Genomic DNA, 16,656 nt, shown 5'->3' with positions numbered 1-16,656 from the left:
GGGCCCCAAAGTTAAACTAGCATTTTGTACTAGATTGTATTTTTAAGTTTATGTAAATCTTCCCATTTTTGGAGGAAATTAAAGATTGTATCTTTATTTCTATCTTTTTCCTCCCCGTGAAATTGAGGGGGTTTCATATCTTTCAAAACTGGATTATCCCTCAACTTGTGGTGGGGTTCCTTAGAATCTTGCAAAGTCACATCTAAGTCTTTTGATGAAGATGGGACATCCGAGGTTTCTATCTTATTTTTATCTCTTTCTAACAATAAAGTTAATTGAGATTTTATTTCAGTAAGTGTTTGAGTTAAAAATTCCATTTGAACCCCCTGAGCTTGTACACGAGCAGTAAGATCATCAAATTGTTCTCGTGTAGCAAAAAATTATTCCCACTGTTCTTCTTGCATCTCTGATTCATGGGGATCTACCATAGGGTGGTCCCCATAACTAGAACCTTCCATTACTCCCTCTTTCCCTTTTTCTGCCATTAATACACTGGAATTGGAAAGCAAAGATAAGAAATTTGCATACAAAGTAAAGTACTTCCCTGGTTTTAATGACAGGGCAGCTGCTGCTGGATTTATTAGTAAGCCCGAAGAGTGAGGAACAAATTTTGCCTTCCCAGACTAAAGCAGTGAAGCAGTCATGCTGGAAATGAAGTTTCCTGACTTCAGTCGTGTATCATCTGACATTTTTCTGTCCGTTCCACAGCAGTCACCTCACGCACAGCAGTCGCCTCACATTTCTGGCGCACAGCAGTCGCCTCACGGCCACCACAGTCAACCGTCGCCTCAATCCGCCTTACCTTTTCTTCTGTCTGCTACGTGTCACGCTTACGTGATGTGGCACACCACAAGTTACCACTTCGAATAAAAGTCTTCGACGACTGACGGATAACGGGCGACCTTAATCAACTGATGACCTGGCGGATGACGGGCGACCTGGCGAATGATGGGCGACCTCGCGGATGACGGGTCATGTCCGTCGAACCATATGCTCTAATACCAATGTAAGACCACGCAGGCCACGACCTTGACAGGAGACTCTCGGGAAGACGATCTAGAACAGAGAAAAAGTCATTCAATTCTAATGAGCACGAGCGATCCTTTCACCTCCCAGCCTTGCCTAGTTTATTGCTGGCCAGACCCATCGTGATCCGATTGCCAGCCCGTCAAACCTTGGTGAGTCCTACTATTCTTGGACTCTCTTTGGTTCTAGGCTCCCCTAAACCCCGTTCGGGCGCCCAAGACCCCGGACGGTCATCCTCGTGCATGTTTCCCTTGATTTACCTTAATGTCACATTTAATGTCACAATGGCAATCTCCATCAGCTCATCTGGGCTAGAGCGAATCCTCCAATACTGATCAAGGAAACTGCGAATATGATCTCTTGAGGTGTGAGGCTGATGCACCTGGAAAAAATCCCTGCACATTGTGCCCCCCTTCCGCGCCCAAAAGGCTGCTAAGGTACGGAAGGAAAACTCCGAGAGCTTGTCCTCGAGACTGGCGACGGCTGCCCGTGCACGCACCTCTTGTGCAAGGAGAGTGGGATTCCCCGGTGCCTCCTGGAGTAGTCTCTGCATAGCTGCTAGGTCTCGCCAAAGTGCTTTACTTCCTAGTCTAGAGCTACTCAATCTGCCTCCTCCCTCCTGTTGATCGAGTCAAGGATCTGACAAGATCACGTGTCTAGGGTTGAAATTGGAGCATCAAGTGTAAGGAGAACCAAGCACTGATCAGACAAAGTGGTGCCAGCCAACTGCCCTACCTGGCCTCCACGAGAGCACCCCCACTTTCCCACATAGAACCTGTCCAACCACTCCAGAAGAGCTTCGCCCAGCCGCATGTATCCCCAAGAGAAGTCCACAACCTCTCCCTCCTGTGGAAAGCTGGGTCCCGCCAAGCATCACGTGCTCCTACTGCGAGGAGAAAGACCTCCCAAGCCTCCTGCTCCTTCCCTGCTATACCCTGATAATCCCTGCCTCTACCTTGCTAGTCCTCTAAGGCCTCCAGGTTGTTGAAGTCTCCTCCAACAATCCAGGAGTCCACCTCTGGAAGTCCTTCTGCGATCTCCACCCACAGCCTGCTACGTGCCCTAACCTCAATAGGGGCATAAACACTAAGGACTTGAAGGCACGAGTTTCCAAAATCCAATCTGATCCATAGGACCCTCCCTACCACAATCATCTGGTGGTCACATACACAAGCGGTGAGGCTTGGGCCAATAGAGGTGTATACGCCTCCACTCCTGCCGTGGGCACCGATGGAGTACTCCCAGTAGGTGTGTGAACTGCCTAGGAGTATCTTTCCTACCCGATGGGCCTGGGCGGGGGTAAGCTTGTGCTCTTGCACAAGTAAGATGTCGATCTATCAGACAAGGATAGGCTACAACTCCTGTCAAACAATCAACTTCCTAGAACCACATGCCCCACTGTGGTGGAGGCTATTCACATTCCAAAATGCTAGATGTAGACTCATAGGGAAGCCTGTGACTAACCAAACAGCCATCTATTCGATGTGGAAGCTGCTGATGAAGAAGAAGAGCTATGGAGCATGCGAATACACTTTGCCACAGGCCTGGAAGGTGAACTCCATTCCCCCATGGTGGCCCTCGGACGGACCATGGGGGTAATAGATGCTCCAGGTGGTACCACCAGGGCATCTATCAGCCAGGCAGAGAGGCGTTACTCTGTATACTGGTAGAAAAGGGCAGCCTGTGCCAAGAGCCACTCAATCACATCCATCGGTGCTCTCCACTATAGAGCGGCTCGAAAAATAATGCTCAAATGTGGAACCTCAGCTCCAACCCACCAGTTAATGTCTATCATGCAACCTCGTCAATGTTGGGAAAAGAGTACTAGTCCTCCTCCCATCCACTACAAGATGTGGTCTCCCACTTGACCCTTCACCTCCTTCACTATCTGTGCCATCATCCATTCTCTTGAATGAGAGGTCTGAAGGAAGAAAGCATAGTTTGGTCCATACGGTGGTGCTAGTAAATGGACCTTGCCACTCCTTGACTTGCGGACCACAAAGATCCCCACCTCCAGAGATAGTGGAAACTCTCCACGCTCTGCAACTCTCAAGTAGAACCACGGACCACTACAAAAGAACTCCTATGGTAACAGCTACACCTGTCTCAAGAAAGTGTGACAGGCAGCAGGGACACATGAGCTGGTGGCTGCGGGGTGGGGGGGGGGGGGGGGGGGGCGGGGGGGGCGCGCGCGGAGGGGGGGGAGAGAAAGGGGGTGGTGGCTAGGCTGTTGGTGAGGGGTGGATATAGGCGTATGAGGCTTGTCACCTCCTGCGGGAGGGAGAGGAGGGGAGGCAAGGGGTCACCTATACTGGGTGAGGATCAGGGGAATTGATTGGCAGGGGAGATGGTGGGAAGGAGGAAGATCGAGGGATGGTGGGGTGATGGGAGGTATGAGCCGGGGGGGGGGGCGACGAGTGGCAGTGGCCCTAGAAGGGGTGAGGTAGCCTATGACGCCTCGGTGGGTGGTGGATGTGGAGATCTATGATCCTGCTGGCTGGGACGAGCTCAAGGGGCTTCGGGGTGCTCTACCAGGGGTCCATCGCTTAACCTCCTACTCTCTAATGCCGTAGTTGTGTCTAAGGGGCTGATTGAGGCCCTTCCTGCCGTCTCCCTCTCTGTAGTCATTGGACCCATGTAAAGCTGTCAGCGTCTACCACTTGTGGACCTGTTGACAGAGCCACCTTGGCTCCGAAGCGCGTGCAATCTGCTGTCTAATGCCCAAAGTCATGGCATCGCAAGCACTACCCTGGCTGCCCAATCACAATAGCCTACTACCTGAAGGAGTGTCCCCCTGCCTCAATCTCCAAAAACTTTGGTATATTCTTTGTGTCTTTCACAGCCACCCGTACCTTTGGGACTCATGTGGCTGTCACTGCATCCGCAAAGGAGGCAAGAAGAATTGCGCCGAAGAGCCGTCCAAAGTTCTCCACTAGCTAACAATACTCTACCGCCAATCCAAGGAATAGTAAGGTGACCGAATGTCTGAGAAACTTGTTGTGGAGCACGAATTCCTCCACTGTGAAGCCACTATACCAAGGAACCATGTAGATGACCCCCTTCGTGGAGGCATAAGGTGAGTTATCCATTAGCTTATGGGCTACGTCTGCAGAGGTGAGTCGAACCATGAAGATCCCTTGACCCATGAGAACTACCTCTGCATTTTGCCTTGTGTCAATGCACAGTGTGGAGTGAAGCCAATCCCGAAGCTGGGCCCTAGATGGGAAGTACCCTACGACCTAACCAAGGATCGTAGTTATTTCTTTCAGCTCCAGCTCTGTGGCATAGATGGCTAAAAGCTATTCCTCAGACAGGGTGATGCGCAAGGTGTTTGACTGGGGGGGGATCGTGGAATGCACCGGCGTTCTAACTAGAGGTTTCCATTGCGCATCCCTGTTGAGAACCTACCAGTCACACTGTTGTGCTATATACATGGAGCAAGTGGAAGGTTATGTGCAGCCCAAATTTCCCCATTATGTATGCAGGTGTTAAAGAAAATTCTTTATGGATTGAAACATGTTATTTACACACCTCAAGGCATTTGGATCTTAGAAACACATTATGCTTTTGACATGTTAGAGGGGTATAGCATGACATGGTGTGAATAGTTGATACACCGCTAGATCAAAATGTAAAGATGTTGGATAAGTAACACTTAAAAATAGTGTTTTAAGAACTCCGTAAACACAAACTTTACATGAATGGAAAAAAGAGTGAATTTTTTCCTAGAAAATATTCACTACTTGGGCCATATTGTATCCAAAGATTGTATTTAGATAGATCCAAAAAAATTTCAAGGCTATTGTAGACCACTGTTCATGAAGCTAGAAGTTTCTTGAGATTATTCCCTTATTATAAGAGATTCATTAAATGGTTTGCAATGTTTGCTGGGCCATCGTATGATTTGACCAAGAAAGCAATGACATTTTGGTGAACTTAACTGGAGAAGGAAGCTTTTGAACTCCAAAGTTCTATATCAACAAAGCACCTGATTTGATTATATCTAAATTGTCAAAACCTTTCTTTGTGGAATGTGATGCTTCAAGAGATTGCATTGGTGTAGTCTTAAATTAGAAAGGGTATGCAGTTTCCTATGCAAGTAGAAGGCTATAAAATGCAGAAAAAAATGCTACTATCTATGAAAAGCATTGATGGCCATCATTCAGCTTTAAAAGATTGGAGAGACTATCTTTTAGGTGGAGAATTTCTCATCAAAACGAAGCATGATAGTTTGAGACATTTTCTCAATCAATGAAAGATTTCTAAGAAGCATATTCAATGGGCCAATTATTTTGCTTAGTTGAACTTTCAAATATTGCATATTCTTGGGAAGAAAAGTAAGATAGTTAATGCTCTGTCAAGAGGACCTCAGATTCGTGCAATGTCCATGATTCATCATATGGATTTTACTATTATGAGGGACATGTATGTCTTTGATGAAGACATTAAAATCATTTGGAAGAGTTTACAGCTTGGTAAAAAGATAAACTCTTAGCTACTCTTTACATGGCTCATCGTGGTATTTTAGCCACAACTAAGGCACTTGAGATGTATTTCTTTTGGCCAAGTCTTTGACGAGACATTAAACAATTTGTTAAAGAATGTCATGTGTGCCAAAAGACAAAGTTTGATTGCCAGAAGCCTATAGGGCTTTTGCAGCCATTACTAATTTCGAGCCAACCCTGGGAAAGCATTGCTATGGATTTTATTTTTGGCTTTGCCAAAATCAGCAAATGGCAATGATGGCATATGGATTATTATTGATAGATTCAACAAGCAGGCTCGTTTCATTCTAGTCAAGAAGACTCTTAACTTTCAATATATCACTAGAATATTCATTCAACAAATCTTAGCTCAAACCACAAACATCAGAATATCAAAAGAGCAACTCTTGCTCGTCACACTGCTATCCCGCCATCGCACCCCAGCTTCCCCCCCCCCCCCCCCCCCGTTCCCCCGTTCCCCTGCCCTATTATTCCTCGTGGCGCATTGTGCCTCTCCCTCCTGGCAGGCAATCCTCTCCCTCGTGCTGCCTCCTCCTTAACCCACCCCTCCTCCCCCCCCCCCCCCCCCCGTTCCCCAATTTCCTTGTGCTGCTCCCTTGCCCTATTACCCCCCCTTGTCTCCTTCGTCGTGCGGTCCCGTCCGGCAAGCCCCCCACACACATTGTTCCCGTCATGAGCTGGCTATCCGTGGTGTCCAGTGTCTCCCCCACTGCCACGAAATAACATCTCCCCCCCCCAATCATCTTTTGAATGAACTAAAATATCAACAAAGAAAGTACATGTAAAGTTTAAACTTCCATTCTGCTCTAAAGATTATTTACATTATTCTATTAAAGGTTGTAGGAGCGTTGGTAAGATTAAATGGTAGTACAAAAAACTCATGCAAACCAAAAGTTGTCATAAATATTGTTTTATGAATATCTTGAGGAGCAATCATTTTATATGTTTGTATCTTCTCATAATCAAAGAAGTATATATATATAGAGTGGAGTCTTTCTATTGTTCGCCAAAATTCTTCTCTTCACCTCTTGACATGGTGAGAAAGTTTGGCCCAAAGACTTTCTCAACCCAAAAAAGTTCTTGCAAGGGAAAAGTCCTCACTCTAATACCAATGTAAGCACGGGAAAGAAGTGAGAATGACAATACTTCGAACTTAACCAACTTGATCAATTATTACCATGAAAATCAAAAGATTGAGGGGGAGGGGGAGAGAGAGAGAGAGAGAGAAGAGTTGACACCACATTGAAAGGAAAACCAACCCCTCCCCCTTTACAAGATTTTATTTAAGCAAACCATGGGCACCAAGTACTTGAACAATATACGAAGGGCTGATTTGCTATAATTCTGAAAATTAGGGTTTTGAAACCATAATTTCTGTATACTCCACGTAGCAAGCTGATTTTCTTCTTTAATGCTTGAACTAGATCAAGCTAAGGAGAAAAATCTGCTTCGATGAGCGATAGATAGGACAGTATAAAGCATGTGGCTGAAATTTCAACATGAAAGCTCATTGGAAATGAAAAAAGACACCTCCAATATATAGGTGTGATGTTTGGGTGCCCAAGGGTGGAAAGTAGAGGCTCGAAATGACAAGTGTTTGTTGAAAATGACAAGTATTTATTGAAAATGACAAGTGTAAGGACACTCGTCCCTATTCTAGATGCCACACATCACTTTTCTAGAGAAAGAAGCTTCTAAATCTTCTACTCCCAAAATCTCTCAAATGGTTAAGAATTTCAGATCGCCGTTGGACACAAATTTGTTTCTTGCAAAATTCTAGAGCCTTTGACACAAATAGAATTTACATTTTAGTAACTTCCAAAAATAGTAACCTCCTAAATTTTAGAAGCCACCAAATTTAGATTTTGGATAGCTAAATTGTATAGATTCACCAATTCATGGTTTGCTTTTTTAATCATAAGCATTCAGTTTCACTTCCTGAAACCACTCATTATACAGGGTTCTAGTCAATGTGACTACTCGAGTGAAAAAGTCTTTGTCATCTTAGCTTTCTAGTCAATCTGGCCACTTGACTAAACTTGTAATTTCTATTGGGCATCTCGTCAATGACAACCCAAGTGTAAATCTAAGGCGTTCTAGCTATTGACCACCCTTGAATAGAAAGATGAACCTTTAACCATATTCTGTAACACTCAAATAATATAAATCGCCATTCAAAGTAAATGAGCATCAAACTAAATTGAATCATTGAGTCAATATGTCTTGACAATAGTTGATATACAAAAGGTTGGTTATACCAGTTGCACTCTAACATCTAATGTCCAAGCATGGCATCTAAGATACTACCTAGGATACCCTATGACAATCATGTGATAACTAATAAAAGTGATTTATTTGCTTCGATGTCCAATAATTTCGGTATTTTATGAGCATCTGTCTCACTGCCACAATGTACCTTTGGCACCTCTACTCCTATCATCGCATCTACTACAATGTTGGGAGCACAGTGCCAAAAAGCCTACAGAGTCCATCAATGATGGTACTCTACTATAAGACTTAGAAAGAGGAGTGGCAAAGATACTAGAGAGCCTGTGGTGGCATCCAAAGCTAGAGACTATGAAGCTATTGTATTAGGAACCATGTAGATGACCCTTTCCGTGGACACCACACGGAGCTCGTAACGAGCTTTCGTACTACCTTCATGGAGGTGAAACAAGCCATGAAGATACCTTGTCCCATCAGCACCACCTCTGCTATGTGCAAGATGTTGATGCACAAAGTAGAATGGCAAAAAGGGAGTGATCCACAACCTCTCCAAGGACCACGGTTTGCTCAAACTCCTTTTCCATGGGACGGAAAGTTTGGAAATGTCCTTAGAGAAAACCACACAAGAGTACGTTTGTGTTAAAACTACATGAGGTATATTCACATTAAACTTTCACTAGCTCATTAAACAGCCCCAAAAGTCAAATTCACTAAGTGTGTTTCAGTGTCCCATAAGCGAACTCCTCTATTTTTTGGTTAGTTCCTCCTCTATAAACACTAAGCATGATAGGTCACTTACATCCCTTTTCGCCGCAGTGTATCCCCAATTCATCATCACATGGCTGCCAACTCTTCTTGCTACTACTGCCCACTCATTTCTCATCATCTCCAACTACTGCCATGATGATTCAAAGGCTTCCCACACTTGTGTTTGGATCCAACTGTTATCGCCATCACTCCAACCCTCTACTTGACTATTGCAGGCCCTGTTCAAGTGTTTCCAACTGCTTCCCCAATCATTAGGACTTATTGGACTCGTGTTTGCACCCTTACAAGCTGCCTTGGTGCGTTCATCATCTGAAGCACTTTTCAGCATTGGCCTGATCCATGTTTGCATCTGCAGCAGCAGGTCATCTTTGCATTTTCAGCACTTTTCTTCATCAGTCTCCGCTCTAACTAGTGGTTATTGCACTCGAGAGTTGTCTTTGGTAGATGACACACATCGACATCTCCCTCAGCTCACTCCCATGAGAGCCATCAGCTGTTGGACAACTCTCTCCTTGAGCACTCTATATAATTTTATCCACTGCATTCATCATTGGATTAACTTTATTTTGCATTTATGCATTTTTGCATTAGTGTTTGAGTTCATTGTGTTTCAATTCTAGTCGTACATTGTGTTTAGCATATCTCCACATTGTATGAGAGCTAGTGCTCTTCTAAATAGGAAAGAGTTACCTAAGGCTACGATGGAGTGCTTAGCTTGTTCTTGACTACACTATACATCACATGCTAACTTACGATGGCTCAAACCACTCCATTGTGGGGCCCTGTAATGTTTTATTAGGTTTCTCCTTCAATAGAGACTGTTTTTTAAGGCATTATAGTCTTGATTTGGAGGACAATGCTCCATCTACAAATATTTCTTTTAGGGATCACTCACAGAAGCTCGGCTCTTTGACTCATACTTCTGCACAAGGTATATCTTAGTTCGGGCACTTTGTTGATGAGACTGATCACCTCACAACTAAGGAAAGACTATCCACTCGGGATACAAATGAAAGTCCAAATTCTTCACAATCAAGCCCAGTGGCAAGTTCATACAATCCATTTTTGTGTGTGATCTGATTATGTATATGTTGCTCAATTATGCAAGGACTAACTTCAAGCCACCATGAAGACCTAGATTGATACTAGTATGGATTAAAAGAAGACTCTACAATCAAAGATGTTATGCAAGGTAATCCCTTAACTTCTATTTCATTTGAGTATGAATTTAGCATTTCACAATCACCCTCACATTTTCCATTGTTCCATTCCACTATCACTACACATTTAGATTCATCTACATTACCGAGACATACGTCCTCTCAAGATGTTAAACTAAGTTGTATAGCTCTAAAGTGTGGCACTATCTTGTTTTAGCCTATGCACTCTTTCTAATTTCTAGGCATCGGTTCGGCCTAGCTAGAACCGTGAATAGTGTCCAAACACTGTCAAACATTGCCTATGGTTTTCTATCATGAGCCAAGCTGACTACCTTATGGGCTAGATCTACCTAGGCATGGAAATTGACCATATATGCCACCTCGAATAACCTAAGGAAGGCATTCGAGTCCTTGACTAATGAGCCAGCAAACTTTGGAAATGGAACCCATACCTAGGCCACCATCCAAGTGATAACTAGAATACTACAACGTGGAATGGGTAGAACCATTATTAGTTGAGCTGATGCAAATATCCGTCTTACTACCTTTAGAAAACCATGCTTTGGACCTTCCATGGGCTATCCAATCTTAGCACACACTGTCTTTGATACACATTTAGGCTTTAGTCCATCATTAGATACTCAAAGGTGTACCACTTTGCGCCCTAGTGCTTTGTTACTAGGAATGCCACCCCACACACTATGCACCTTTTCCATATCAACAAGTGTGCCACGCTCTGTCCTTTGGTCCAATTGTGTGGGAAATCCCCCTCTAGCACATTGTACCACCATCCTTCGTTGCTCAAACGTGCAGACCCCCCCGCCCCCCCCTTGTGATGATGACTCACCTCCTTCATTGAAGAGCATAAGGAATGAAAAGAAATCATCTACACCTTTAGAACCATCTCACCCTCCCGGCTTGATCCTAAACATGAATCACATTTCAATGCTAATTCTCAATCTCCTTCATTGAAGGAAAAAGGGAGTGAAATATCACAAAAACCTTTCTAGCATTAATTACCTAAAAAGAATAGGTTTCATGCATGTTGGCAAAAACCCACCCACATAGATGATAATTGTCACTCCAAGGTCAAGGGTAATAGATCCACACCCGAAATCACACCATCCACAAGTATTGTCATGGAGACTAAGAAAGTAGTATCTTCTGGAAGATTCAAGAAAATTTTAGAAAATTCTAAAAGAGTTCTAAAACATTCTTTGGAAGGTTCTAGAAAAGCGGTTTGGATCAACACACACATCAAAATTGCTTATGTCATCGCTTATATCGACTATGGTTATGTTATCAATGAAGTTATCATCTAGAAGCTTCCCTTGAACCTCCTCAACTCTAGTATAAATAGGGAGCTTGGGCTACAAGTCCTTCGCCAATTGTGAGACTCTTGAAAGGTAGGTTCTCTCTAGTTCCAATCCAAGCCATGTATCTCTAGTTCTTCTCTTGTCTTGTTTTTTTATCTCGTCTCATATGAAACCTTATCTTGTATCAAGAATCTAGCCTTGTTGTAAACACCATTGTATCAATCTCATATCATGAAGTATATTCTTGTAATTCCCTTTCTTGAAACAAAGAATCAAGTTCTTCTCATTCTTCTACAAGTTAATTACTTGTAAGTTGTGAGGTGACAATCCTTGTCCTTGCTAAGTTCTCATCACCCTCATAACAGTTTGGCAAAACTCCATACTTAATCTTGCCCAATTGTGATGGCAATTTACAAAATATTCACGAACAAAGTCAAGAATTTTATGAGACTAATACAATTTACAAGCGAAGAAACCCCAAGCTTTGGGATTGGTCATCCAAGACCGTCAAAATCAACTCCAAGAACTCTGAGAAGAAAGTCTACACCAAGAAGGCCTTTCGACATCATATGTTGTCTAACCAATCTACTCATCATTAGTATACCTTGGCTCAAACTACACAATCCCAATATCAATTGGAAAACTCAAAAAGTTGAGCCAAGACCAACACAATATACTAAAAGAGAGAATGTAAGACCAACTTACATTGAGGCAAAGGGATTTATAAGAGCAATCAAGAAAAATCCTAGTTTTTTAATATATGATTTGCCAGCCAAGAACCGGTGATTGATAAAGGTATACAAGCTCTCCCACTTCAATATCATGATTATCAAGGTATATTTAAAAATAAAAAAACAAATATGCTTCATGAGCACCGGCCTTATCATTATACCATCGAGTTGCAAAGGGGAGCTCAACCACCCTTTGGCCCAATCTATAAGCTATCTCAAGATGAATTGAAAAAACTACAAAAGTATATTAATGAGAATCTAGCCGAGGGCTTCATAAGACACTCGAAGTCACCAGCAAGAGCTTCAATATTATTTGTCAAGAAGAAGGATGGCTCTCTTTGTATGTGTGTTGACTACAAAGAACTCAACAAGATAACCATTAAGAATCATTATTTACTTCCCTTGATCCCAGAACTCTTAGAGCGACTTGAAAGAGCAAAGATATTCATAAAGATTGATCTTTGTGAAACTTATTATCTTGTCATAATAAGGGAAGGTGATAAATGGAAGATAGCTTTTTACACAAGGTATAGCACTTTGAATATGTTGTCATGCCATTTAGTCTCATAAAGACTCCAACAATCTTCCAATGTCTAATTGATGATATCTTCCATGAGTACCTAGATAATGTTGGGTGTAAAGGCCCTTTACGCATCTCCCGTGTATATATTACTTCACACACACGAACTCACCCTAGCGGGTGTAAGTGTACCGTACCCTAAGTGTAAATACATTCTTTTATTCTTTGTGTGTACCACACTAGTACACACCTATCCGATGACTCACTCTCACTGTTCAACACTATTCAATTCTGGATTATAGAGCACCCCGATTAATGCGTCTTCTCCCTGCTTTCTACTCTCTCCCTCTCTCTACTTTCGCTTCAACTCTATAAACTGGTATCAGAGCCAATGGCTCACGCAAGCAGGCAATCGTGACCGGTAGTCACTGCTGATAGTGCAATCCTCACCATTGGGACCAACACACGTCAACTGTGTTAACCCCTGCTGCAGGTGTAATTGACTAGCGGTCAACAAGGAGCCAAGCAAAGACTGCACGACAAGTCAGGCACAACTTCACGACCAGTCAAGCAAGCGTTGTGGGGCTTCAAGTCAGCGCGACAGTCGCAACTGACTGCTGACGACAAGGGATAGGTGCCGACAGGCGACAAGGTGCTAACGGGTCACGCAGCTCTACGGATTGACGTTCGTCAATCGGGCGGGTCAACGGCACATTTTTTTCTTTAAAATTCAAAAATTTTCACTTTACTTTATTCTCATCTCTCCCGGGTGTTCACACGAGCGAGCACAGAGCACGAATCTGTGCAAATTTGCTCCTAGAAATTTGGGGCTTTTTCCAGATTTGGTGCCAGACACGTGTTTCAGTGATTCCTGATCCATAAATTGTGAACATTCAGTGCGCGGGTCTCCGAAATTTTGGGGATTTTCACATGTAAGTGAATTTTTTGCTTGTTTGAGCCGATCTCTTGAAAACTGTGCACTCTTGGACCCCAAAATTTAGGGCTTTTGCAGAATTCGTGAAACTTCTGCAACATTAACCCGTACTTGATGCTCAGAAAGATATATTGATGCAATTGGAGCAGATTCACTTCAGAAATTTTGGGGCTTTTCACATTGGCGATGTATTTTGAGTCAATTTGAGACTAGACAATGAAATTTGCAGCAGATTCACTGCTGAGTGGGAGTCTTTTGAGTTTTGGATGCTTTAAATGTTGAAAAAGGGCAGCTTCTCTCGATACATGTATTGTTGAATACTCACTATGCAGTAAAACAGTGGTAAATACAGCATTTGGGTCATTGCATTTGGGATTTTGGTGATGTATTATTGAAGTGGGTGTTGAGCTAAAATATGCATTACTTGCTGATTAGCCTCTTAAACAACCCCAAAACACACTAAAAATGCTCTTTTAGAGTAAAACCCTAAAACGGGGAGTTGTTCGAAAGAGTTCAGTGGAAACCCTAAAACGGGGAGCGGTTCGAGAAAGTTTAGTGGGAACCCGAATTTTTGGCGCGCCCTTCCACATCTATAAATAGACACGCTACCCCCATTCAGCAATCATCCTTGTTTTGCAGGTTATGCCAGCCCACACACCCTCTGCTGCTGTTGGCGCCCAGTTTCCAACCTACAGCCCGCCTCCATCTGCTGTCCAGCCATCAACGACTGCAGCCACATCATCTTCAGCCTATCCATTGCTGTAGGCAACAGCTCTCAGCTGCCGGCGACTGCTCCAAACTGTCCCAAACTGCTGTTCAGCCTGCTGTCCATCATCTCCAGGGTCAACCAGCCTGCATTTTCAGCATTGCAGGCCCTGATACTCTCGGACACTATTTCAGCCTGCTGTTTACAGCAGACTATGCACAGTTTCCAGCCTCCGATCAGTGGTACACTGCTGCGTTTACCAGTTTCCAGCCTCCAGATTGCTGCGTTTTGGTGACCAGCCTGCTGCCATTCACTATTCAGCACTCCTACACTCCGACTGGTGGTCACAGACTTCGGATCCGTCTTCGGTGGACGTCACACTCCGACATTGCTCTGCGCTTGAGCACATTGTACACTCTTACATTCATTTACAGCATTCATTTACTTCAGAGTTGTGTTCTCTCTCTCCCTTCTTCTGTTTGTGTTTGAGTTTTTGTGTTTGAGTTTTGAGTTTTGCGTTTAGGGTTTGAGTTTTGGCCTCTGTGTCTGTGTCTGTGTCTTTGTGTTTCTGTCGTGGTCGTACACTCTGTGTGTCCTCAGTGCAAACCCTAGCAGTCTTCTTAACATGGTATCAGAGCCGGCGCTCTTATAAAGAGTATCCTACGGATATTGTTGAGAGCTAGTCTTTGTGCAAGGCACACAATACGACTCGTAACTGAATCACAATGTTCCAGACACCTTCTTCTCCAGTTCCTATGATGTCTTATCAGGCTTCTCCATCATTGGAGGCCTTGAGATGGCATTATGGACTCGGTGAGGAGGACGACACTCCACCTTCACCAGATTTCACTAACATGACAGAGGAGGACTTTGGACCGGTTGGTGAGGCTGGCCATCTCTCCGATCATGGAGAACATACGGCATTCGGAACGTCTGTCAATCCATCTTCGTCATCTCCGCCAAGTCCAATTGCAGGTTTGTACAATTCTTTTTTGTTGCATGAATCAAAACCCTCGCATGTTTCTTCTTTTGAGATACAGAATCCGGATGGCTTTGCGTATGTGAACTTCAATAGAGGGGGCTCACGAAGCAGATGAAATTCAGGTACATCTACAACTTCTGTTTCATTTGAGCATATTACACACACTTCTCACTTCCCTCCCATCCCACCCTCTTCTATATCACACCTTGATCATCTCTCATCATCTTTCCAAAATCTTGGATTATACTCCACATCTGCACCACACACCCTAGGGGTTAGATCTACCATCTCCGCTCCTAGCACCTTTTCCTTCTCCACCCCATTCTCTACCTCTTTGCACCATGGTACTTCATTAGGGGGAATGCCACCTTTTAACACAGTGCCTCTCACCTTTCAGCAAATGAGCACACCCATCACTCCTAGGTCGACTGTAATGGGCATCCCCCTCACTATCCCCAGCTTCACATCTCCCATGACCACTCATACGCAGGGGTTTCCATCCTCAGCTTATGGTGTGTCTTCACACTCTCCTTGGGTTACACCTACGCAGGGATTCCCATCTTTTGCTCCCGTGTTCCCATCCCACCTCCTTGGGTTCCTCATGTGGCTACCATGCCCATGCCTAGTGAGCCCATCCCTACCTATGGATCCACCTTACACACTACCTGCATGCCTAGTGGGCACTCTAAGGCCCATTCCCAAGTGTACTCCACTCCTCCATCCTACCCCCACTACACTTTTTCACACTATCCATCTCCGGGCACTACCACTCCTGTTGCAACGGCCAAGAATGCCTTCACAGATAAGACACGATTTAACGGGTCAAATTTCACTACTTGGTCGAATTTCATGCAAGTGCTTGAGTATCAGGGTCTTTGGGACCTCGTCATTGGTCTAGAGTCTATGCCGGACCCTCGACTAGCTCACCCTAACTACATCCATCAATGGAGAGTCCACAATGCTACAGCAAATGTTGAGCTAATGGAGGGATTGCTTCCTGAGTTTCACTCTCAGTTGCAGCCAATGTTGAGCTGATGCAGGGATTGCTTCCTGAGTTTCACTCTCAGTTGCAGCACTTCCCGCTCGCGTCAGAGGTTTGGAGTCACCTTCTCGACCGCTATGCGGCTCGTAATTGTCCTCGGCGCATCAATCTCGACTTTGAGCTTCAAGAGTTCTCTCTTAAGGAAGGGGATGATCTGAAAGTCAAGCTGGCTGACTATAGGCGGTTACTTGCCGAGTTCGCCACTACTAGTTCTCCAAAGTCAGATGACAATCAGGTTAGATTCTTCTTGATTAAGTTGCCCGCAAAATACTTCAATTTCATTCAACACATCATCTCCCAACCTCAATTGCCAACCTTCTACGAGTTTGAGTGCCAGTTCTTGCGTTATGGAAGGCTGCATGATCAAGTCCACAAGAAATCCTCATCACAGCCTTATTCAGAGCAGAGGGAGTTGGTTGCTTCTTCTTCGGGAGGGAAAACCACCAGTGGCAAGAACTCGCTGAATGCGAAGACAAGCCAATCAAAGGGTTACTCCTCTTCCTCCAATGGAACCAAAGAATCAAGACCTATCTGGTAGCAACTCCCTAAGAAAAATCGGTTTTGCACACACTGCCAGAGAGCAGGCCATGTGGACGAGGAGTGTCGCTCCAAGGCCCAAGGTCTTCCACCTAAAAAGCCTCAGCAGACCGCTGCGACTTCACAGTCCAGTGGGGCTACGCCTTCCGCTGCTGCCCCATCTGCTCCTCCAGCCCCCACAGCGACTACTAGACATGTGGCAC

The 16,656-nt window shown here is 44.3% G+C and overlaps 1 protein-coding gene across 3 annotated transcripts in view; it reads right to left on the bottom strand.

Moving 5' to 3' along the window:
- Nucleotides 1–16,656, bottom strand: part of LOC148021697 (DNA (cytosine-5)-methyltransferase DRM2-like) — a 130,053-nt gene that overhangs the window by 29,858 nt on the left and 83,539 nt on the right. The gene's annotated exons all lie outside the window — the stretch shown is intronic.

Source organism: Lygodium microphyllum, chromosome 17 (genome assembly GCF_053477565.2).
Source record: "Lygodium microphyllum isolate KBCC chromosome 17, Lygodium_microphyllum_v1.1.10, whole genome shotgun sequence".
Lineage (NCBI taxonomy): Eukaryota > Viridiplantae > Streptophyta > Polypodiopsida > Schizaeales > Lygodiaceae > Lygodium > Lygodium microphyllum.
This window is presented reverse-complemented; position numbering and strand designations above follow the sequence as displayed.